This window comes from Oryza sativa, chromosome 10 (assembly GCF_034140825.1).
Source record: "Oryza sativa Japonica Group chromosome 10, ASM3414082v1".
NCBI lineage: Eukaryota > Viridiplantae > Streptophyta > Magnoliopsida > Poales > Poaceae > Oryza > Oryza sativa.
The window spans coordinates 619520-644964 of record NC_089044.1 but is presented as its reverse complement, the minus strand read 5'-3'; the positions used below and the strand labels follow the sequence as shown (position 1 = coordinate 644964).

The following is a 25445-nucleotide window of genomic DNA, read 5'->3' as shown; positions in this document are numbered from 1 at the left end:
GTTAGAGATAGTTAGAGATTTAATACAAGATTATTAGAGGTTTAATATACAAAACTTAATTAGACTTAGCATATGTGAGTGTTAGAGATTTAATATAAGATTATTAGAGATGTAATATTCGAAACTTAGTTAGACTTAGCATATATGATTATCTATCGTACAAATACACGACACTTAGACTTAGCATATTTGAGTGTTAGAGATAGTTAGAGATTTAATATAAGATTATTAGAGGTTTAATATACGAAACTTAATTAGACTTAGCATATGTGAGTGTTAGAGATTTAATATAAGATTATTAGAGATGTAATATTCAAAACATATTTGATTGTTAGAGATTTAATATAAGATTATTAGAGATGTAATATTCGAAACTTAATTAGACTTAGCATATAAGATTATCTACCATACAAATACATGACACTTAGACTTAGCATATATGATTATTTGAGTTTTAATACAAGATTAGTAGAGTGTTAATATTATGCTTAGCAAATATTTCTTCTATGAACAGATGGCTGATCGCGATGAGGAACAGATACTGTACGATACAATCGCATCGGGAAGTAGCCAGTACTGGAACGAAGAAGAGGGGAACGAGGATCCAAACCAGTACTTGAACGAGGAGGGGAACGCGGAGAGGGATGCAGAGGGGAACGAGGAGGGGAACGTGGAGAGGGATGCGGAGGGGAACGAGGAGGAGGCTAGTGGAAGTCATCCCTACGCTGGACAGAAGAGGGCACGCGGACAACGAGGTGCTGCGAAGAAGATAGAGGGTCGGCACATCATAACTGAGGTGGATGCAGACGGCCGACCTAGTGCCCCGGCACAAGTAGCCAAGAATTTTGTACGCCACAGCGGTTGGGTTGTGAGGGATAACGTGCCTGTTAGCAAGGTGTACTGGCGCAGAACAAGGGCACGCGGGGATGATGACAGCTTTGTCCCGGAATCAGAGAAAGAGATGCTGTGGACCACAATGCTCGAGACGTTCACGCTCCCTGCGGGTACAGAGAACATAGTGAAACAGTGGACTCTTAAGAAAATGGCAGAACAGTTCTAGACCTTCAAGGGAGATTTGTACCGGAAATACATCTTGAAGGGGGCAGACACCGAACTTCGATGTATTCCCGAAGCTAAGGGATCACTGGGACGAGTTCGTTGCTTACAAGACAGGTCAACAAGGGCAGGCGATGATGGAAAGAAACAAAGAAAATGCCGCTAAGAAGAAGTACCATCACCACTTGGGGTCAGGCGGCTATAGCGTCGCGATGCCGAAGTGGGAGGAGATGGAGGCAAGCTTGCTTGAGAGGGGTATCGAACCGTCCACCGCTAAATGGCCTGATCGATCGAAGTTCTGGTACTATTCTCATGGTGGAACGCTCAACCCAGTTAATGGCTCCTTGGTCTTCAGCGATCAGATACGCGAGGCTACGAATCGACTAACGGACGCAGTGGAAGCCTCTTCTCAGGGCACGTTCCGACCCGACAGAGAGAAGGACGAGCTGTCACTCGCCCTACAGACTCTCGAGCATCTAGGACGAACACGAGGGAAAGGCGTGATTCCCTAGAAGATGGGAATCAAGGAGGACATCCACACGTACAGGAGTCGGATGAGGAGCAAGAGAGATACTGAGGCGAAGATTGCAGATCTTGAGTACAGGGTATCGAGCTACGAACTCAGCATGCAAGAGGAGGTGGCCCGGAAAGTGGATGAACGCATGGCAGCACATCGGTCACACGATCCCCAGCCGTACATACCTCCTCCAATGGTCAGCCCATCAGGCAATCGTAGTAGCTGCGCCTCAACGGGGCAGGTAGTATCACATAGCATGGACGCCATGCAAACCCATGACGACACCACCTGCCCCGTTGATGAGATCACGCAACGGACACCATGTGAGCTGCATATTCCCTTCAAGAACTTATCAATCAAGGTATGCTCGATGTAATATATGATTTTTGACTCGTACGTTCTGCAAGTTGCTGGTTAGTTTGATTACTAATAGATAACCTCTCATCACGTGAAGGTGGCGTCGGGAATGGCCATCCCAACAGACATTTCAGGGACTTACCACTGCAGGCCGATTCCAGCAGGATACTCGAGGGTCGAAGTTGAGCTGGTGGAAGCCGTGTACGAGGACCTCGAGTTGGACTACCCAGGAGGAGACGGTGAGACGCATCTACGAGACACAAGCCACGCCATTATACTATGGCGCAAACGGTACATCATCCTCCCTGGGCGACAAGCGGCGTCTCGTGCACCATCTCCTCCGGCTCCACCGTCTCCTCCTGCACCATCTCCTCCAGCTCCTCCGCCACCACCTCCTGCACCATCTCCTCCGGCTCCTCCGCCTCCTCCGCCTCCTCCTGCACCATCTCCTCCGGCTCCTCCGCCTCCTCCGCCTCCACCTCCACCGTGTCCGCCTGCACCTCCCAAGACACGGTCTCGCCAAGCTCCACCTCCTGCCAGCACAAGGGCAACGAAGAAGGACAAAGTTGACACCACCAAAAACAAGGAGCCGCCGTACAGTTGCAGTCAAGAGGAGCTTGACGCTTATGTGGCAGGAGAAGTGAAGAGGCAACTCAAGCCTCGGAGTCCTGAAAAGAAGATACCTATTGACCCGAGCGTGAAGAATTTCTTCAAGGGAATGTCCACCGCAAACAAGGAGGCCTTAAAGCTATCGGACTATGACCGAACACTTAGGAAAGCCTATTACAAGAAGTCCAAAGCAGTTCCTCAGCTTGGAGAACAACCACACCAACTGGTCGAGCCGTTGGTGACCGGCGAAGACTTTGGCATAACGGATTTCATTTCGGACACTGGTCTAACCATGGCTCAGTTGGTTGGAGGCGCACCAATCCCGAAGGCGGAAGTGGCATACTAGTTTGAACTCGGTAAACCGCTTGTCAGGCCTGAGCAGCTGCAGTCCCTACCGACACAAATGTACAAATTCCATGAACGGTACATGGAAATGAGCGCCAATGGTAGAGAGATGTTCGGAGCGAGGATCAGAAACCCCGACTTCTTGCAAGGAGAAGATGTTCTATGGATCCATTTCAAGGATGTCTTCGATCTGTACCATCGGGACGCCCTCGACGTCTCTCTTCTGAGCGCATGGATTTTGTAAGTATCTTTGAGTTCGATTTGTTTCGTTCAATAATTAGCTCCTGGCATATGTGTAAGCAATAATAATTTCCTTTCATTATTGTAGAATGGAGATTGAAAGGGCCCGACGGGGTTTACGATACTGGGTTCATCGACCCTCGGAAAATCAACACCGAAATGCTCGACAAGTACGAGAAAGACACAGAGGACAATCTCGTCCATCTCCTAACGCAGCAGCATTTCAAGACGTTCATACTATTGACGTACAACACAGAGTGAGTTTTTATTGTTGTTCGAACAAATTTCGTTCCCATACATATAACATGTACATTCTGATATTTATCTCATATCACGCATATTCTAGATTCCACTGGGTCCTGTTCTTTTTCGACTTGGACGCATGCAGAGTCACTGTGTACGACTCAATGAATAAAGAGGAGAAGGTTTTTGACAAGCTCTTCCAACTGATAGATATGTAATATAATGCCATCTATTCCAAAGTCGCGGGACTCTGTTGCTATTATGTTGATCTCGGGTAATATTTAGTTAATCATAGCTTGCAACTGCACATGTAGGGCTTGGGATCGGTTCCGTCAATTGGTCCGCGGGACTTGGAAAGAAAAACTTGGACGGAGGTTTCATTTTCCAGTGAGTACATGCATGATCCAAAATTATATTGAATTGAATCTCTTGTTACAGTTAATATAAAGAGTATATTAAATCTCTCATCGTTTCTCATGTAGTGTGCAAAGCAGGACAATGGAACTAACTTATGCGGCTACTACGTATGCGAGTATGCCCACTGCCTATCAAACCAAATATACACCATACGAGAGCTCGATGTACGTATACATAAACCATTCAAAATTTCATTGCGTATCGATTTGTTAAGTTGTTTATTAATTTCATATATTGATATGTCATTATTTTTCGAATGATAGCGTATTCACATGAGGGAAAAACTCCCACACAAGGATTTTATCACGGCTGTTCAAGAACAACTGATGGGGTTCATTAACGAAGAAGTCCTTAATCACGATGATGAATTCTACTACGATGGATCGACAATTCATAACGTCGGTCCTTCCTCTTCTGATGTAACGCAGGCGTCGAAGTCGTAGCTATAGCTAGCGAGCAAATGAATTGTACTATACATGCATGTATATATATATTTATATATGTATGTACATTTACTTTAGTGTTAATATATATTTTGGTAACATATATGTACATAAAATGTTAAGTGCTTTAAATTATAAATATGTGTGTAATATATGTATTTATACATATATATACATACGCATATATATATATATATGTATTCTATATACATGCATAATATATATATTACAATGCATATATAATGTATTGTAATATATATATATATATATATAATCAACCATGCAGCAAACAGGGCCATGCAAATAAAAAAAATGGTACATAGATCTTTAGTCCCGGTTCGTGTTACCAACCGGGACTAAAGATCGATCTTTAGTCCCGGTTATTTTACCCGGGACTAAAGATCGCTATCTTTAGTCCCAGATTCGTAGTCCCGGTTGGACAACCGGGACTAAAGGGGGGTTACGAACTGGGACTACAAACGATTTCTCCACCAGTGTGAACATCATCTGGTTCAGGGGGGGTTCAGTTTGTTTGTGGTAAGATATCCAAAAGTTTGCTGAAACACGGCCAGGGTGCATCCTGGGAGAAACACTTCAAGCATTACTGCATTGGGGCGCAGCAGACTTGGTGCAGTAATACAGTGACAAGAAGCAGGTTGTGGGTATAAATACATGAGGGGTTGAGGCTAGAAGAAATCGACTTTTTGGGAGAGAAAAGTTAGGGTTTTCTTCGACGCTTCAATCCTAGTTAAAGAGTTGAGAGAGGAATGCTAGCTTTAGATGCACTTTGTAAACACATATTGATGCAATAAAGTAGATCTACTTTCAAGAGTTTCATCGATACGTGTTTTTCTAGATCCCGACGGTTTGACTGGAGTTCATTGTATGGTCTAACTAGCAGGCGGTCATACCGGCGATAGGGAGGTGGTCCAACCGGCTCAAGGCGGTGGTCAGAACGGCCGGAGTACTGCGGTCAGACTGACATCAATCCAGCCGTGTGATCGGTGCATTTAAACTTTGTCAAGTTTAAGTGTTACTTTTATTTCCACTAAAAGTGTGTTCCAACCATTCATTCTCTCTAGTTGGCTTGGTTCCTGTATTCGATGCAACAGCGGCGAGGGGCGCCAACTGAGGTGGCAAGGATGGTTGTCAGGGCTAACAGAGCACATGGTTTCTCCGCTCTCCTGACGGAATGTTTTTGGAATTTGCTGCTACATTCAACGAAATAGGAACTGTCTTGTGATGATTTATTTTTTTAAAAAAGAATTACTTTACTGCTCTCTCTGTTTCATAATACAAGTCGTTTAATTTTTTTCTAGTTAAACTTTTAAGCTTGGCCTACCTTAGATAAAAACATAGTAGTAATTTCGACATAAAATAAACATATTATCGAAATATATTCCATGTTATATTTAATAAAACTAATTTGATATTTCAGATATTGCTAAATTTTTCTATAAGTTTGGTCAAACTTTATTAGTTTGACTAGAAAAAAAAATCAAACGACATATAATATGAACGGAGGGAGTAGATCTCTTCATGACGAATTGATGAAGTACAATAATAGAGATTACTACCTCCGTATTTTAATGTCTGACACAGTTAACTTTTTATCAAAGTTTGACCATTTGTCTTATTCAAAATTTTTATGCAAATATAAAAATATTTAAATCATGCTTAAAAAATATTTGATGATGAATCAAATCTCAATAAAAACAAATGAATATTAGATTATTTTTTTAATAAGACAAATGGTCTTGCGTATTTAAAAAATTCAATGGCATAATACATTAAAAAATGAAGGGAGCACCTGGCTTGTTATTATACAGATAGGATAGGCTCATGAATTGTTTATGCGTGAACGATATAATGATAAATCTAATTATAGATAAATGGCACAAATTGAGAGGGTACATGATAACACCAGGCATATATAGTTTGTTTGATGGATTTATTTACTTATTATGATCTGAGAGTCATGTGTTATATAATACTGTAGGTAGCTCGCAGAGTTAATTAGGTGGTGGCGTTGAGCTTGGCTATTTCTTGATGGAAGGCGTCGGCATGGTGAGCTTTAACACAGCCTGAAATCACCCTAGCCCCTTGTGGTGTGTTCTTGAGCATGAAGCAGATGGGCATTTTCTTGGAGAACACCTCCCTCTGCGGGTAGGTCATCACCCTCGCCGTCTTGCCGCTGCCGAAATCAACATCCTCGAATCCGATGTTTCGCCAGGATGTCAAGTAGAGCAGGCTCTCATATCCATCCAGACGATGGTCATCGGCGAGCTCCCGTAGCATCGTCATGTCGCTGCCGCCGGTCATCTTGAGCTGCTCCGGTATCCGCTCCTTGGCGCGCCGTATGATGTCTACAATGTCGTTGATGTCGGCGTTCGCCACCGCGCCGCTCTTCGCCACGGCCACGTGCATCGTGCTGCAGTTTCCGTAGTACCCATCCTTGGCTCCGAGATACTTTCGCGCATTCACCGCGAAGAGCAGCACGGCGGGGGCCTCTGGATTTGTCATCACCGCCCGGGTTCGGCACTGCCAAAGCACGGCGGCGACCGCCTCGAACACGGTGACGTTGGTCGTTCGTCCTCGGATGATGTGGTCCATCAACCTCGACGGGACGGTCACGTTGTTGAAGGTAAGGTCTGGTACCTTGTGCCTGTCTGCTAACTGCATGAAGGCCATGGTGAAGGGAGAAACGGCGTTGTTTTGGTCATCTAACCTGACTGGGGTGACGGACGGCGCCGATGGCAGGCCACGGGCGAGCTCGCCGACGGCTTGTATGAACTGTGCTATGCCGAAACCATCAGCCACGGCATGGTTCCATGTCACCCCGACGACGAAGCCTCCGCAGGACAGCGTGGTGACCTGCACCCACAGCAGACAGTGAGGTAGGTGGTCGTCGTCGGGCGTGCAGTTGAAGGCGAGCTGCTGCACCACCGCCGTCTCGGCGTCAGTGGGCTGGTTGTCGATGACACGCGAACGTCGCTCCGAGCTCCTCGCCGGTGCAGTCGATGTAAAAATCGCCGCCGTCGTCGTCGCAGGAAATGCGGCCGGCGAAAGGATAGTAGTGGACAAGTGCTTGAGCGAGACCTCTCTTGATGTATTCCGCCGTGGCCTGCATCTGAATGCAGGATGATCGGATGCCCTCATGGTTATGGATGATGGGATGGTCGAACGCAAGCAGCACTGTGGTTGGCGTCATGGCACTAAGCTTGTCCATAGGCGACAGAACGATCTTGCTGCCGGAAGTCTTCACCGGCGGCAGCGTTGGCCGGACGACCACCGGCGCCGACTTGCTCACCACAATGCTCATACTTTCTCTATGTCTAGGCTCTAGCTCGATCTGAGAATAAGTTAGGACAAGCATTACGGATCATGTATATATAGAACCATACATGCCGGAGTTAGCCCTTTTAAAGTGCTATCTTACCTCTATGCCGCCGTAAGAGAATCCCTCGCCGGCCACGGTTATATTGATACAAGATTTTTCCTATAATGTGGAAAAACAGAAGGTTGTATTGACGACAGATTTGCCTCTAATGTGGGAAAAACAGAAGGCCTAGCTGATCCTCTACACGGCTGTGTCATCAGTCTGCAGGTTAATATCCTAGACGACCCTCACGTTAGGAGGGGTTTTCGGCGCACTTGATGAAGGGCCGCTGCCCACCAATACGAGGGCCGCCGGTGCACCAGATGGACGGTCGCTGGCACTATGGATGGAATGAAGGCGGCGCGGGAGATGGCGAATGAAACGGCACGGACGGAGGATTGGAGGCGACCCAGTGGAAATCCTAAGTGGCGAAGTGACGGCGGCGTGTGCGAGCTAGCGTGAGAAAGAAAATGATGACGAGAGAAGGGGAAAAAAGGAAGCAGGCAGAAGAAAAAATGGTGCCAATAGAAAGAAATTAGCATGGACAGGTAAAAAAGTGGCGCGATAATCGAGTGTCATTGGGAGGGCGTACATGTTCCCAAGTTCTGGGCGAGATTGGCACTGCTTTTAGGTGTGGGTAAATTTTAGGACCTTGGCTGGGAATCTGTTAGAGGCCTGATTTTGATATAAATCCTAAAATTTACATTTTAGAAAACCTGTTTAGGCCTCTCTTGAATAGCAAGATGCTCTTGTCTTTTCAAATCGATATTAACTGTTAACAGGTAATTGTTTTTTTAATTTAAAATTTATTTGCTTGTGTCTATTAAAAAAATGGCTTGAATGAAAAAGAGGAATACACGTAATAGCAAGTTTAATAGTAGATCAGCTAAATACTAGCTATAGCTCATCTGAAAATAATATCTAGCTAAATACTAGCTATAAGCTCATCTGAAAATAATATCGTATATCTATATAATCTAATACTAAAAGTCCATTAAATTTTTTAAAAACACTCATAAACCAACATGTGACACTCTTACAAATGCTCATATGCCATCACACGGTACTCTAATAAATTAGAGAAACCTTACAAATCTATAAAAAAACATACAATCCTTGATTTTAATTTAATTAGTGAATCTTTTATATTTTAAATTATTAGATTAGATTTATTTAAAATACATCCAGCTAACCTCCCTTGAATTTTAGAAAACTGAATTGCTCCCGTGAGTAGTACTATGTAGTACGTAGCGTACGTAGTACTTCACGGAAAAAATGAGCAGAATACATATACGTACGTACTACTCACGGAAAAAAATGAACAGAAACGGACTTGTTGCCGTGAGAAAAACGAACAGAAACGGAATTTCTATCGCGAGTAGTTGTACGTATACAATACACGTACGTACAACTACTCATGGAAAAAGATGAACAAATAAAACGTACTTATACGATTTATGATTGAAAAAAAGAAGGATTAGCCCTCCACGGTACCACTTAATTGCTAAGAGAGAATCATACATATAAATACGTACTACCATCCACTGGTGGAGAAACCATCTTTCGTCGCTCGGGCTATTTCCACAATAGTCCCGGTTGCAATAAAAACCGGGCCTAAAGATGATCTTTAGTCCCGATTTATGATTGAAAAAAAGAAGGATTAGCCCTCCACGGTACCACTTAATTGCTAAGAGAGAATCATACATATAAATACGTACTACCATCCACTGGTGGAGAAACCATCTTTCGTCGCTCGGGCTATTTCCACAATAGTCCCGGTTGCAATAAAAACCGGGCCTAAAGATGATCTTTAGTCCCGATTAAAAAGGGTAACGGGCATATTTGATCTTTAGTCCCGGTTGGTATCTTTAGTCCTGGTTTAAATGCTGTTAGGGCTTGTCAGGCCCCCCGGGGATCTACCAACCGGGACTAAAGATCGTAACTTTAGTCCCGTTTGGTATTACCAACCAGGACTAAAGATCCCGCTGATCTTTAGTACCGGTTGGTAACACCAACCGGGACTAAAGTCCCACCCCTTTATATATGTCTTCTTCCTCCTCCAGCCTGAGCAAGCTTCAAAATTTCTTCAAAAAAGAGGGGAGGTCATGCCAAAAATTATAGTGAATTTACTTTGGTGATTATATACGAATCGGAGGTGCCTAAAAGGTTAGCAACTTCATCCTCCAATGTTTTTTTGTCATATTACATTTGGAGCTATGTTTTGCACACTTTTTTGTCTCCAAAATTTTGTTGTAAGTTGATGAGAGAGAAAATTTGTGTGGGAAAAGAAAGAATATATAGAAATTTTGTTTATTTGCTAAAGAAGGTTTTATAAAATAGTTGAGTAGGAAAATATAGTGAAAGTTAATCTTAAATAAAAGAAAACAAACTAAATTGAAAATTAAAAGAATTTAAAACTTCAAAAATAATAAATAAGAATTATTTAACGGAATATTTTATAATTTTTGTATGAATAATGGTATGTCATTATTGTATGACTGTTGAAAGAGTTTGTGATTATTTTATCATTATTGTATGACTATCATTATTGTACGAATGATTATTTGTGTACGATTTTTTTTTATTTCATGTAGATGGATCGGCAATGGATGTACGCTGACCGGCGGTCCAAAGAGTTTATTGACGGCATGCATTATTTTTTGAGAGTGGCCGAAGCTAACAAGCAGAAGGGTTTTATTTGTTGTCCATGCAATAAGTGTAAGAATCAGAAGGAGTATTCTGCATTCAGGACTATTCATTTTCACTTGTTTGAGTCGGGATTCATGCCAAGCTATAATTGTTGGACATCCCACGGAGAGCAAGGGCTTGAAATGGAAGAAGATGAAGTGGAAGACGACAATATTCCAGACTTTGCTCAGTACGCTGGATTTGAAGGAAATCAAACGGGCGAGGAGGATAGAGATGCTGATTATAACGATGTTGCGGATGATCTTGGTCAGATGTTGCAGGATGCCAAGGAGGACTGCGAAAGTGAAAAGGGGGCCCATAAATTGGACAAGATATTAGAGGACCACAGAACATCGTTATACCCAGGTTGCGAGCAGGGGCACAAAAAGTTGGATACCACTCTGGAGTTCTTGCAATGGAAGGCAAAAAATGGTGTTAGTGACAAGGCATTTGGCGATTTATTGAAACTTGTCAAGAACATTCTTCCGGAGGGAAACAAATTGCCCGATACAACGTACGAGGCTAAGAAGATAGTCTGCCCTCTAGGACTGGAAGTTTAGAAGATTCACGCATGTCCAAATGATTGTATCCTATATCGCGGTGAGGAGTACGAGAACCTAGAAGCATGCCCTGTTTGTAAAGCACTACAATACAAGATTAGACGAGATGATCCAGGTGAGGTTGACGGGCAGCTAACGAAGAAGAGAATTCCTGCTAAGGTGATGTGGTATTTCCCTATAATACCACGGCTAAGGCGTTTGTTCAGGAACAAGGGGAATGCTAGAATGATGCGTTGGCACGCTGAAGAACGTCAACAGGACGGGATGCTGAGACACCCCGTAGATGGTTCGCAGTGGCGAAACATCGACAGAAAATTTAAAGACTTTGGAAAAGACGCACGAAACATACGGTTTGGTTTAAGTACGGATGGCATGAATCCTTTTGGAGAGATGAGCAGCGGCCATAGCACTTGGCCTGTTACGATCTGTATCTACAGCCTCCCCCCTTGGCTATGCATGAAGAGGAAGTACATAATGATGCCGATTATTATTCAAGGCCCCAAGCAACCTGGTAACGACATCGATGTGTTCCTAAGACCACTGGTCGAAGATCTTAAACTATTATGGAAGAAGGAAGGTGTCCCCGTGTGGGACGAAGACAAACAGGAGGAATTTAACCTACTAGCGCTGCTGTTCGTAACCATCAACGATTGGCCTGCACTTAGCAACCTATCCGGGCAGTCCAACAAAGGGTACAAGGCTTGCACTCACTGTATGGATGAAACAGAAAGTACGGATCTTAAACACTGTAGGAAGATTGTGTACATGGGTCATCGTCGATTTCTTGCTGCAAACCACCCAGTACGGAAGAAAGGCAAGCACTTTGAACATAAGGCAGACCACCGTATGAAGCCTAAACATCGCAGCGGAAAAATAGTATTTGCTATGGTGAAAGATCTTAAAGTAGTGTTTGGAAAGGGGCCTGGCAGCCAGCCTATAGAGAGCGAAGATGGTCACGCGGCGATGTGGAAAAAAAACTCAATATTTTAGGTGTTACCCTATTGGGAATTCTTGGACGTCCGCCACACAATCGACGTGATGCACCTTACTAAGAACCTTTGCGTAAACCTTTTTGGCTTCCTAGGTGTAGATGGAAAGTCAAAAGATACACTGGAAGCACGTAATGATCTGAAGCATATGGAACAACGCGGCGACCTTCACCCGGAACCAAAGGAGAAAGGCAGCCATTACTTGAGTCCAGCCAGCTACACTCTTAGCAAGGCAGAGAAGGAAAGTTTGTTTCAATGCTTTGAGAGCATCAAGGTACCATCTGTATACTCCACGAATATAAAGCGAATAATAAGCACGAAGGAGAAGAAGTTCACTAACCTAAAGTCTCATGACTGTCACGTGTTGATGACACAACTGCTACCAGTTATAATAAGGGGTATCCTCCCAGACAATGTCCGGGCAACAATAACAAAGCTATGTTCTTTCATGAACGCAATTTCGCAGAGGGTCATCGATCCGGATAGGTTAGAAGCCCTTCAGAATGATGTGGTGCAATGTCTTGTCAGCTTTGAGTTGATATTTCCACCTTCATTTTTCAATATAATGATGCATCTGCTCCTGCACTTAGTCAAAGAGATCGGTATTCTCGGGCCTGTGTTCCTACACAACATGTTTCCTTTCGAGAGGTACATGGGCGTTCTGAAGAAGTATGTTCGTAACCGTGCTCGTCCAGAGGCAAGCATCGCCAAGGGGTATGGAACAGAGGAGGTCATTGAATTCTGCGTAGAATTTATTGAAGACCTTCGCCCAATTGGGGTACCTGAATCACGCCATGAAGGGAGACTACGGGGAAAGGGGACTCTCGGAAGGAAAGCAATAATGACGGTAGACAACAATTTATTCCGTAAAGCCCATTTCACGGTTTTACAACAATCTTCATTGGTGGCTCCTTACATCGAGGAGCACTTGGCTCTAGTTCGCTCGAGAAACATCGATAAGTCCGATGCATGGATTACACGGCATCACATTGATACTTTCCCCGGATGGCTGCGACAACATCTCATGGATAACGAGACGATTAACCAGCAACTGGCCTTCCTGGCGAGGGGTTCATCTAGCTCGATCGCGACATTCCAGGGATATGAGATCAATGGGTACACATTCTACACAAGAGCCGAAGACATGAAAAGCACGAACCAGAATAGTGTTGTTCGTATCGATGCCATGGGACACGATGGTACAACTGGTACGTATTACGGTGCCATCGAGGAGATATGGGAACTTGACTATGGACCTCTCAAGGTCCCTCTGTTCCGGTGCCAATGGGTTAGGTTGACTGGTGGAGGCGTAACGATTGATGACAGTGGGATGACAAATGTTGACCTTAACAAGGTTGGATACTCGGACGAACCTTTTGTCCTTGCCAATGATGTAACGCATGTTTTTTACGTGAAGGACATGTCTAGCAAAGGAAAGAAGGTCAAAGGGCCTGACGAGCCGAAGCGCCACGTGGTTCTCCCAGGCAAAAGAAAAATCGTCGGAGTAGAGGACAAAACTGACGAGGATTACGATCAGTTTGATGGGCAACCCCCTTTCACGGTGACGATTGACCCTAGCATCCTCCTATCAAATGAAGACACCCTTTACTCACATAGCGATCACAAGGAAGGAACAATAGTGAGGAGAAAGTACGTGCGGACAACCGTCACCGCCGATGTATTGCCGTAATTGTTGTAAACTATTTTGGATTTATTGAATATGCTAGTTATATATGATTATTAACAAATTTAAATCATGCATATGCTAGGTATATATAATTATTAGAATTTTTAAAAGTTTTAAATCATGCATGTGGGATTTACATATGTTAATTAGAATTTTTAACAATTTAATATCATGCATATGCTAATTATATATGATTATTAGAATTTTTATTAATTTTAAATCATGCATGTGGTATTTACATAGGTTAATTAGAATTTTTAACAATTTAATATCATGCATATGTTAGTTATATATGATTATTAGAATTTTTAACAATTTTAAATCATTCACGTGCTTATTATATATTATCCACTTAATTTACTATAGACAACAATAATTTTTTGAAGGTTTTGTCATTAATTTTTTGACTTTAAATAATTTTAATGCATTATTTACTATTTTAGAAATACATAGGCAACTAAATTCAATATTGAGTGCTATTATCTTTAGTCCCGGTTCTTAACCCTAACCGGGATTAAAAAGAATTTGGAAATAGCGGAAAAATATCTTTAGTCCAGGTTGGTGAGAACAACCGGGAGTAAAGATATCTTTACTCCCGGTTCTTTACTCCCGGTTGTTCTCACCAACCGGGACTAAAGATCTAGGGGTATATATACTCCCGATGCGCCCTCGTATTCTCCACCGACACTTAAAAGTTTTTCCTCCGATCGGCTTCTCCTTCGCCGCCACTGCCTAGGGCATCCCCGCGCCGACGCCGCCGTCGTCTCTCGCCATCGTCTCGCGGTCCTCGCCGCCTCCGCCGCTGACGCCGCCGCCGCATCTCCCGGGTGAGAGCCGCCGCTGCCTCTCTCTCTCGATCTCGATCTCTCTCTCTCTCTCGAAACCGCCGCCGCCTAGCTCGTTGGCGACGCCGCCGCCGACGTAGACGCGCTGATGCCGACCCCTCCTCCGCCTCCCGCCGATGCCAACCCTGACTTCCACGCGGCCCCCACCGCCGATGCCGCCGCGTCCACGCGGCCGCCACAGCGACGACGCCGACGCCCCCGCCTCGAGTTCGCCACGCCGCCGCGCCACCACGCCGCCGCCCCCGCCTCGAGCTCGCCACGCTGCCGCGCCGCCACACCGCGCGACGCCGCCGCGACGCCCCGCCGCCGCCACGCCCTCGGGCCGCGCCCCGCCGCCGCGCCGCTCCACCGCCGCCGCGACACGCTGCCGCCACGCCGCCGCTCCGCTGCCGCACAGCCGCCCGAACGTGAACGAGGAGGGGAACGTGGAGAGGGATGTGGAGGGGAACGTGAATGAAACGTGAACGAACGCGAACGAACGCAAACGAACTTGAACGAACGCGAACGAACGCGAACGAAACGTGAACGAATGCGAACGACGTAAACGAACGTGATTGAAACGCGAACGAAACGTGAACGAACATGAACGAAACGTGAACGAACACGAACGAACGTGAACGAAACGCGAACGAACGTGAACGAACGCGAACGAACGCGAGCGAAACGTGTACGAACGAGATAATTAAACTATTGTTGAACTTAGCATATATATATATATATATATATATATATATATATATATGATTATATATACTTGAAAACGTGAAATACATTATATGTTCCTTTGCGTTTAGACTAATACATTTTTTTTGCATGTTGCAGAGAAGACGTCATCGTCGTCGTCCCTCAAGCCGAAGTGGTAGCTAGCCCTCGAAGGAATTCGTGCAGGCAAGTGATGTAAAGATGTGATTGTTAGAGATATAATATAAGATTGTTAGATTTCTAATATAAGATTATTAGATTATTAGAGTTAGCATATGTGAGTGTTAGTGATTATTAGATTATTAGACTTAGCATATTTGAGTGTTAGAGATAGTTAGAGATTTAATATAAGATTATTAGAGGTTTAATATACGAAACTTAATTAGACTTAGCATATGTGAGTGTTAGAGATTGTTAGAGATTTAATATAAGATTATTAGATGTTTAATATACGGAACTTAATTAGACTTAGCATATGTGAGTGTTAGAGATTGTTAGAGATTTAATATAAGATTATTAGAGGTTTAATATACGGAACTTAATTAGACTTAGCATATTTGATTGTTAGAGATTGTTAGAGATTTAATATAAGATTATTAGAGATGTAATATTCGAAACTTAATTAGACTTAGCATATATGATTATCTAGGGTTCTAATACACGACACTTAGACTTAGCATATATGATTATTTGAGTTTTAATACAAGATTAGTAGAGTTTTAATATTACGCTTAGCAAATATTTCTTCTATGAACAGATGGCTGATCGTGATGAGAAATAGATACTGTACGATACAATCGCAGAGGGAAGCAGCCAGTACTGGAACGAAGAAGAGGGGAACGAGGATCCAAACCAGTACTTGAACAAGGAGGGGAACGTGGAGAGGGATGCAGAGGGGAACGAGGAGGGGAACGTGGAGAGGGATGCGGAGGGGAACGAGGAGGGCAACGTGGAGAGGGATGCGGAGGGGAACGAGGAGGCGGCTAGTGGAAGTCATCCCTCCACTGGACAGAAGAGGGCACGCGGACAACGAGGTGCTGCGAAGAAGATAGAGGGTCGGCACATCATAACTGAGGTGGACGCAGACGGCCGACCTAGTGTCCCGGCAGAAGTAGCCAAGAATTTTGTACGACACAGCGGTTGGGTTGTGAGGGATAACGTGCCTGTCAGGAAGGTGTACTAGCGCAGAACAAGGGCACGCGGGGATAATGACAGCTTTGTCCCGGAATCAGAGAAAGAGAAGCTGTGGACCACAATGCTCGAGACGTTCACGCTCCCTGCGGGTACGGAGAACATAGTGAAACAGTGGACTCTTAAGAAAATGGCAGAACAGTTCAAGAGCTTCAAGGGACATCTGTACAAGAAATACATCCTGAAGGTACTAACACCGAACTTCGACGTATTCCCAAAGCTAAGGGATCATTAGGACGAGTTCGTTGCTGACAAGACAGGGCAACAAGGGCAAGCGATGATGGTCAAAAACAAGGAAAACGCTGCCAAGAAGAAGTACCATCACCACTTGGGGTTAGGTGGCTATAGCGTCGCAATACTGAAGTGGGAGGAGATGGAGGCAAGAATGATTGAGAGGGGTATCGAACCGGCCACCGCTAAATGGCCGGATCGATCGAAGTTCTGGTACTATGCTCACGGTGGAACGCTTAACCCAGTTGATGGCTCCCTGGTCTTCAGCGATCAGATACGTGAGGCTGCCAGTCGACTAACGGACATAGTGGAAGCCTCTTCTCAGTGCACGTTCCGACCCGACAGAGAGAAGGACGAGCTGTCACTCGCCCTACAGATTCCCGAGCATCCAAGACGAACACGAGTAAAAGGCGTGATTCCCTGGAAGATTTGATTCAAGGAGGACATCCACACGTACAGGAGTCGGATGAGGAGCAAGAGAGATACCGAGGCGAAGATTGCAGATCTTGAGTACAGGGTATCGAGCTACGAGCTCAGCATGCAAGATTAGGTGGCCCGGAAGGTGGATGAACGCATGGCAGCACATCGGTCACATGATCCCTAGCCGTACATACCTCCTCCAATGGTCAGCCAATCAGGTAATCGTAGCAGCTGCGCCTCAACGGGGCAGGTAGGATCACATAGCATGGACGCCATGCAAACCCATGATGAAACCACCTGCCCCGTTGATGAGATCACGCAACGGACACCATGTGAGCTGCATATTCCCTTCAAGAACTTATCAATCAAGGTATCCTCGATGTAATATATGATTTTTGACTTGTACGTTCCGCAAGTTGCTGCTTAGGTTGATTACTAATAGATAACCTCTCATCACGTGAAGGTGGCGTCGGGAATGGCCATCCCAACGGACATTTCAGGGACTTACCACTGCAGGCCGATTCCAGCAGGATACTCGAGGGTCGAAGTTGAGCTGGTGGAAGCCGTGTACGAGGACCTCGAGTTGGACTACCTAGGAGGAGATGGTGAGACGCATCTACGAGACACAAGGCACGCCATTATACTATAGCGCAAGCGGTACATCATCCTCCCTGGGCGACAAGCGGCGTCTCGTGCACCATCTCCTCCGGCTTCGCCGTCTCCTCCTGCACCATCTCCTCCGGTTCCTCCGCCATGTCCTCCTACACCATCTCCTCTGGCTCCTCCGCCACCTCCTCATGCACCATCTCCTCCGGCTCCTCCGCCTCCTCCACCTCCACCTCCACCGTGTCCGCCTGCACCTCCCAAGACAAGGTCTCGCCAAGCTCCACCTCCTGCCAGCACAAGGGCAACGAAGAAGGCCAAAGTTGACACCACCAAAAACAAGGAGCCGCCGTACGATTGCAGTTAAGAGGAGCTTGACGCTTATGTGGCAGGAGAAGTGAAGAGGCAACTCAAGCCTCGGAGTCCTGAAAAGAAGATACCTATTGACCCGAGCGTGAAGAATTTCTTCAAGGGAATGTCCACCACAAACAAGGAGGCCTTAAAGCTAACGGACTATGACCGAACACTTAGGAAAGCCTATTACAAGAAGTCCAAACCAGTTCCTCAGCTTGGAGAACAACCAAACCAAGTGGTCGAGCCGTTGGCGACCGGCGAAGACTTTGGCATAACGTATTTCATTTCGGACACCGGTCTAACTGTTGCTCAGTTGGTTGGAGGCGCACCAATCCCGAAGGCGGAAGTGGCATACAAGTTTGAACTCGGTAAACCGCTTGTCAGGCCTGAGCAGCTGCAGTCCCTACCAACACAAATGTACAAATTCCATGAACGGTACATGGAAATGAGCGCCAAGGGTAGAGAGATGTTCGGAGCGAGGATCAGAAACCCCGACTTCTTGGAAGGAGAAGATGTTCTAAGGATCCATTTCAAGGATGTCTTCGATCGGTATCATCTGGACGCCCTCGACGTCTCTCTTCTGAGCGCATGGATTTTGTAAGTATCTTTGAGTTCGATTTGTTTCGTTCAATAATTAGCTCCTGGCATATATGTAAGCAATAATAATTTCCTTTCATTGTTGTAGAATGGAGATTCAAAGGGCCTGACGGCGGGGGGTTTACGATACTGGGTTCATTGACCCTCGGAAAATCAACACCGAAATGCTCGACAAGTACGAGAAAGACACAGAGGACAATCTCGTCCATCTCCTAACGCAACAGCATTTCAAGACGTTCATACTATTGCCGTACAACACAGAGTGAGTTTTTATTGTCGTTCGAACAAATTTCATTCCCATACATATAACATGTACATTCTGATATTTATCTCATCTCACGCATATTCCATATTCCACTGGGTCCAGTTCTTTTTTGACTTGGACGCATGCAGAGTCACTGTATACGACTCAATGAATAAAGAGGAGAAGGTTTTTGACAAGGTCTTCCAACTGATAGACAGGTAATATAATGCCATCTATTCCAAAGTCGCGGGACTTTGTTGCTATTATGCTGATCTCGGGTAATAATTAATTAATTATAGCTTGCAACTGCACATGTAGGGCTTAGAATCGGTTCCGTCAATTGGTCCGCGGGACTTGGAAAGAAAAACTTGGACGGAGGTTTCATTTTCCAGTGAGTACATGCATGATCCAAAATTATATTGAATTGAATCTCTAATTACAGTTAATATAAAGAGTATATTAAATCTCTCATCGTTTCTCATGTAGTGTGCAAAGCAGGACCAGGGAACTAACTTATGCGGCTACTACGTATGCGAGTATGCCCACTGCCTATCAAACCAAATATACACCACACGAGAGCTCGATGTATGTATACATAAACCATTCAAAATTTCATTGCGTATCGATTTGTTAAGTTGTATATTAATTTCATATATTGATATGTCATTATTTTTCGAATGATAGCGTATTCACATGAGGAAAAATCTCCCATACAAGGATTTTATCACGGCTGTTCAAGAACAACTGATGGGGTTCATCAACGAAGAAGACCTTATTCCCGATGGTGAATTCTACTACGACGGATCGACAATCCATAACGTCGGTCCTTCCTCTTCTGACGTAACGCTGGCGTCGAAGTCGTAGCTATAGCTAGCGAGCAAATAAATTGTACTATACATGCATTTATATATATATATTTATATATGTACGTACATTTACTTTAGTGTTAATATATATTTTGGTAACATATATACACATAAAATGTTAAGTGCTTTAAATTATAAATATGTGTGTAATATATGTATTTATACATATACACATACACAGATACATATATATATATATATGTATTCTATATATATGTATTGTAATATATATATATATATACAATACATATATATAGAATACATATATATATATATATAATCAACCATGCAGCAAACAGGGCTATGCAAATAAAAAAAATGGTACACAGACTAAAGATGAATCAACCGGCCACGTATCTGACCGAACTTTAGTCCCGGTTCGTGTTACCGACCGAGACTAAAGATCGATCTTTAGTCCCGGTTATTTCACCCGGAACTAAAGATCGCTATCTTTAGTCCCGGATTCGTAGTCCCGGTTGGACAACCAGGACTAAAGGGGGTTACGAACCGGGACTACAAACGGTTTCTCCACTAGTGATTCACTAGATTGAGAAAATAAATCTCTCGTGTATATACATAAGTACTCTACAAACGGCACTGTAATTAACGAGTTACTTTACTACAAACTCTGAAAAAAAATCAAATTCTTGATTTTTATTTAAGTTGATGGACACTAAATGAGATTTATTTAAAATACATCTCAGCTAACCTTCCTGAATAAAAAAAATATCCGTGAATAGTTGTATGTAAACATACATACTTACTACTCGCAGAAAAAAACGAACAAAAAAATGTACTTACGATTTAATTACGATTGGGACTGTCCCACCTAATTGCTACGTACGAGAGAAACATTCATGCATACGTATTACTTCTGTTCACCGCAAAAAACTAAAAACAATTCTAACATGTACATATAAATATGTACTGTACATACTACGTACCGTACTTCTCTTCTCGAATCTTTATACTTATTACAAGCAAACATCCATCCGTTCTCTAATAAACTAGACGTATGTTGGAAAATATTAGGACTATATTTGATATTAAAAAATTATCACATAGAATAGTCATGCTCTCTTTCTCTTTTTTTTTTCTAAATAATTAACAGTGGCTACTCATCGTTTATCTAGAAATTTATAAATATATTAACTACGTTTTGACCAAATAGTCTCACCAGTAGTAAAATATAAAGCAAATTTGACAGTGCATAGGTTATTCCGTCATATGTTACCCCACGAACATTCATAACTGATATAAGTAACAGGAGAGATATCACAACCAATATTAACTCATATGTGTCTAAGGATTAGTGCTCGAGCAAATAATTTTTTCACGTGATTCTCGCTACAAGTCTTAAGTATTAATTACATTTTTCAATCACATGCAAGCTACCACATCATCACACACACTAGTAATTATTATCTAGAGTATTTCAAATATCATGCAAATATGACATATCATTTATAATTTTGTTGTATTTTTAGAACTCAATATGCAAGCAATGCCACATCATTATCTCCACATCATTTTCACATTATTCAAACATACTTATACTAGTACAGATCCTCTCATCTATGATGGCCTCTAAAATACCTGAAATTAGTGGGCCGTCACAAGGAAGCCATCTCAATCGGGCCAAAAAAGCACCCGATTGAGATGACAGGCGGCGGTGGCACAGCGCCCGTGCACAGCCGGATGCGCCGCCGCCACAAGCCTCGTTGTCGGTGGGTGGGGTGGGGGGAGAACAAGGGGGGGAGTGTGGTGTCGCAGGGAAGGCGGACGATGAAGGCGACGATGGTGCCACACCCATCGGCCTCCGCCGCTTCGTCGTACGAACCTATCGCGGTCATCCTCCTCCGTCGCGCCGTCTCCTCCGGCCGCCAGATCCGGCGGCAGCGGAGCTGGATCCAGCCGCGGGAGGGCCGGATCTGACTACGGCGGCACCGAAGACGAGGCCACGAGCCGCGCCGTCGCACGGCCTGCAAGGAGAGTCAACGGAGAACGGGGGGAGGACGGATGACATCGGTGGCGGCGGGTAGAGGGCGGACGACGAGGGAGGCGACTGCGGGAGGGCGGACGGAGGTGGGGGGAGTCCCGCGCCGGCGCCGGCGCCGAGCACGAGGCGCAGGGCGTGGGTGGGGCGGCGGCCGTGATGTGGGGAGTGGGGAACAACTCGTGGTTAGGGTTTGGGGTATATGTGGTTGTTTTTTGGAAAAACCCCTTTGTTTTTTATGTTTATAGCGCTACCCCTAAAACGGAATTTTCTATTTTTCACATTGTATTTTTGTGAAATAGGAGGGCTTTTTCGTAACAAACACAACGGGTTGTGAACCAGTCCAAGGACGTATACGATATTTTGTGGAAACGCAAAGACTTTTTTTACAAAATAGCCTACTAATGAAACCGGTTCCAACCTGCCGTCGAGACCGACGCGTGCGCACGCCCCTACAGCGCCCAAAAAATTGTTGGACTGGTGACCGCACGCAGGCACGTGCGAGGAGCCGGGAGGAGGAGGAGCGATGTGTAAAGCAACGAGATAGCCCGAAAATAATTAAAAACGCGGAGAAAAAGGGTACGGTTAGGGGAGTTATTGATTGATTATAACGTATAGCATGCATTCACTCGTATATCTCGCAGTAAAGCGTGAGGTATCAACTATTTGTACTATATGAGTGTGCATAGCAAGTGTGTGATGAATCTGTTGAACGTCTCACTGGATTTTTTTTTCCCGATTCCTATGTATAGACACTTAACATTAAAACCGTATGGGAAGGCAAATTGATTTGGTTTTAATAGTTAAGATAGTCTCTACACCAACTTTTGTGGTTGAGGGAGATGAATTAATAGAACTCGTGGCATACTTGAGAGAGGCAAAATGAAATTCCTCCTGTTGGTCGCCATACACAGAACGGTCTGCCTGGTTTCCACGGAAAGGAAAAAAAATTGAAATGCCCATTTCGCCTGGTTGAGTAGGCTGAGTGACTTATATAGGCAAAAATAGAATTTCATTAGCACCATGATCCATTTTTAGTTGAGCAATAAGGCCCAATCCATGATCTGGTCCCTTGGCCCAAACCACTAATTACTCAGGGCAAAGGTGCCCCTTGTTAAGAAACTTTGGGCTTGGACCATGAGGGTCTGGCCAAAATACACTTAATGGGCCTATCACCGAACCTTTCATATATTGGAATGCACTATAAAAATAGAGTAGTTGATTGGAGGATTGAATAGTAAAGAGAGTCTCACCCCTAAACTTTGTGTTTCTATTTTCTGTAGAATTACGGGACCCTCTTGGACTGCTTCGTGTAGCAGGAGGGTTGCGTAATACCCCTGACCCTAAAGGTTCCACAACCCTGACTAGGGTATCATTATTACGAAGTAGAGAAGAAGATGAGGCACTGGAAGGCTGTTATATGTCCAAGAAACATTAGCTGCCACCATCACTTTGGGATGGAGAGAAAAAAGATTGAAACAACTACCATGTCAAACGAACTCTGACCATCGTTGCTACTCATTTGTACAGTTGATTGGAGGATTAAATAATAAAGAGTCTCACCCCTAAACTTTATGTCTCCACTTTCTGTAGAATTACGTGACCCTCTTGGACTGCTTCGTGTAGCATGAGGGTTGCTTAATACGTTATCGGGTACGAAGCTCTACTGGACCCTCTTGAAGTGCTTCGTGAATCCTCTTTGCATCTTGTAGATTGAATTTAGAAAAAAGGAAATCTTTGCATGTTCCTCGTTCCGTTTTTGTAACTCCCGATGAAAACCGCCGTCGCCGAGGTGGAGTCGTCGGCATCTAGTTGATTGGGGTTTTCTCGGCATCATCCATCATGGCAGAGACGAACCTCACCAATGCAAGCACGGATCGGAGACACGACGCAGCATGGCATCACGTTGCGACGCCGACCACGCCGCCGCACCGCCGTGAGCCGCCGCCGGCTGTGCCCCGCACGGCACCGCCGCCCGCCGTCGTAGCAGCCGTTCGCATTGCCGCGAGCTGCCGCCGGCCGCGCCCCGCCCGGCGTCGCCGCACGCCGCGCGCGGCTGCCGCGAGCTTCCAACAGCCGCGCCCCGCACAGCGCCGCTGCCCGATTCCACGCCCACCGCACAGCGCCTCTAGCGCCCGCGCGCGCACCGCAACGCCGCAATGTCGGCCGCGCCCCGCATGGCGCTGCCGCATGCGCCGCCGCTGCCGCGCGCGCCACCACGCGCAGCCGCGCACCGCCGCCGGCCGCACCCCGCATGGCCCCGCAGGAAAGAAGAAGAAAGAAGGAAATAGATTGGCGATTTTGCAGAAAGGCTCCTAGATTTTCTAAAAATTACGCGCATAACTCCCAGCGTGGAAACCTTTTGCGCATAGGACCGTAGAATTTCGGAAACGTTCATTTTTATCCATTCCCCGCATGTAAAACTTAGAAATAGGCCCTTGAATTTTACAAATGTCGCTTATATTCCATATTTAAGCATTTTCTGTCTTATAAAATTTGAATTTAAATTTATTAAGGCATTTATTACTGTTAATGAATATTTTTAATTTTTCGTTTTCAGTATTTATATGAATATATGCAACTTTTGCACCTTTTCTTTTTGTATGAATATTTGTATGCATTTTAATATGAACTCTAGTATTTATTTATTTAATATTTTGCACTTTTTATTCGCATTCCCTATGAATATAAATATTGGAAAAAGCATGAAATAGTTGCAACTATCTTATTGTAGTACTTTTGCAATAAAATGTCAGGGATCACGAATAAGGAGTTCGCCGAACTAGCTTAGCATGGCCAGAACTACCTGACCTGGGGATCCGATGTCTAGATCGTCCTTGGAGCCAAGAAGCTCCGCCAGACGATCGGGATGGGCACCCCGCAGGACCGAGCGCCTACCCCTGATGAGAACGATCCGGTGCTGCACTTCCTACGGCACCACCTTTGCGCCACGCTCAAGAATGAGTACATGGGATTGCGGAGCCCACTCACTCTTTGGACCATACTCAAGAAGCGGTTCGAGAAGTTGAAGTACACCATCCTGCCCCAAGCAGAGCAGGACTGGGCTCGCCTGAGGTTCGCCGACTTCAAGAGCGTCTCCGAGTACAACTCCACGCTGCACCAGATCTGTACTAACCTCTCCCTCTGCGACAAGGTTGTCACGGATACGGAGAAGATCGAGAAGACACTCTCCACCTTCCACCCTAGCACTGTGCAGAGCGCTTGTAACTACAGGCAAGCGTCATACAAGGAGTATGACGAGATGATCGACATCATGCAGGTGTCTGAATCTCATGACGAGGTTCTCCGCAAGAACTTTGTCTCCCAACCGCCTGGCAAGAGTGTTGGCCTTGAAGTCAATGCTAGCAGTTACAAGGTCCGCAAGCCTGTCCAGAGGAAGAGGGGCAAGCGTGGTGGGAAGAAGGTAGCTGAGAAGTCAGAGGGAAAAGCTCCAGCTGCCCAGGGAGCACAGGGAGGCAAGGGCAAGAAGGAAGCCAAGCCACCTCGCAATGACAAGGCATATGGCCAGCAGGACTAGACATGCTACAACTGTGGCAATTGGGGTCACTGGAGCCATATTTGCGAGGAGCCCCAGCACGTCATCGATGCATACCAGGCCAGCAGGAAGCCCAAGGCGTCCGCAGAAGCACACATGGGTGAGGCCGTCACTGCGGCTACTCCCTCCACTTGACGCCCCTACAGCTGCAGCAGGCGAAGCAAATGAAGAGGCCGTCACCCAGGAGCAGATCTTTGCAGAGCTCAATACTCTGGTTGATTCCATTTGAGTATTTGATGCTCCTATTTTATTTTGAGCTAAGTTGCATTATGAACATTTTTGAATAATGGTTTTGTAAGCTCTATGAGAG

General features: G+C 44.9%; 2 pseudogenes; one reads left to right on the top strand and one right to left on the bottom strand.

Moving 5' to 3' along the window:
• Positions 1 to 6000: 6000 nt before the first annotated feature.
• Positions 6001 to 7612, bottom strand: LOC107278694 (acyl transferase 15-like; annotated as a pseudogene).
• An 8222-nt stretch (positions 7613 to 15834) lies between these two features.
• On the top strand, positions 15835 to 25117 carry LOC107279035 (uncharacterized; annotated as a pseudogene).
• The last annotated feature ends 328 nt before the right edge of the window (positions 25118 to 25445 follow it).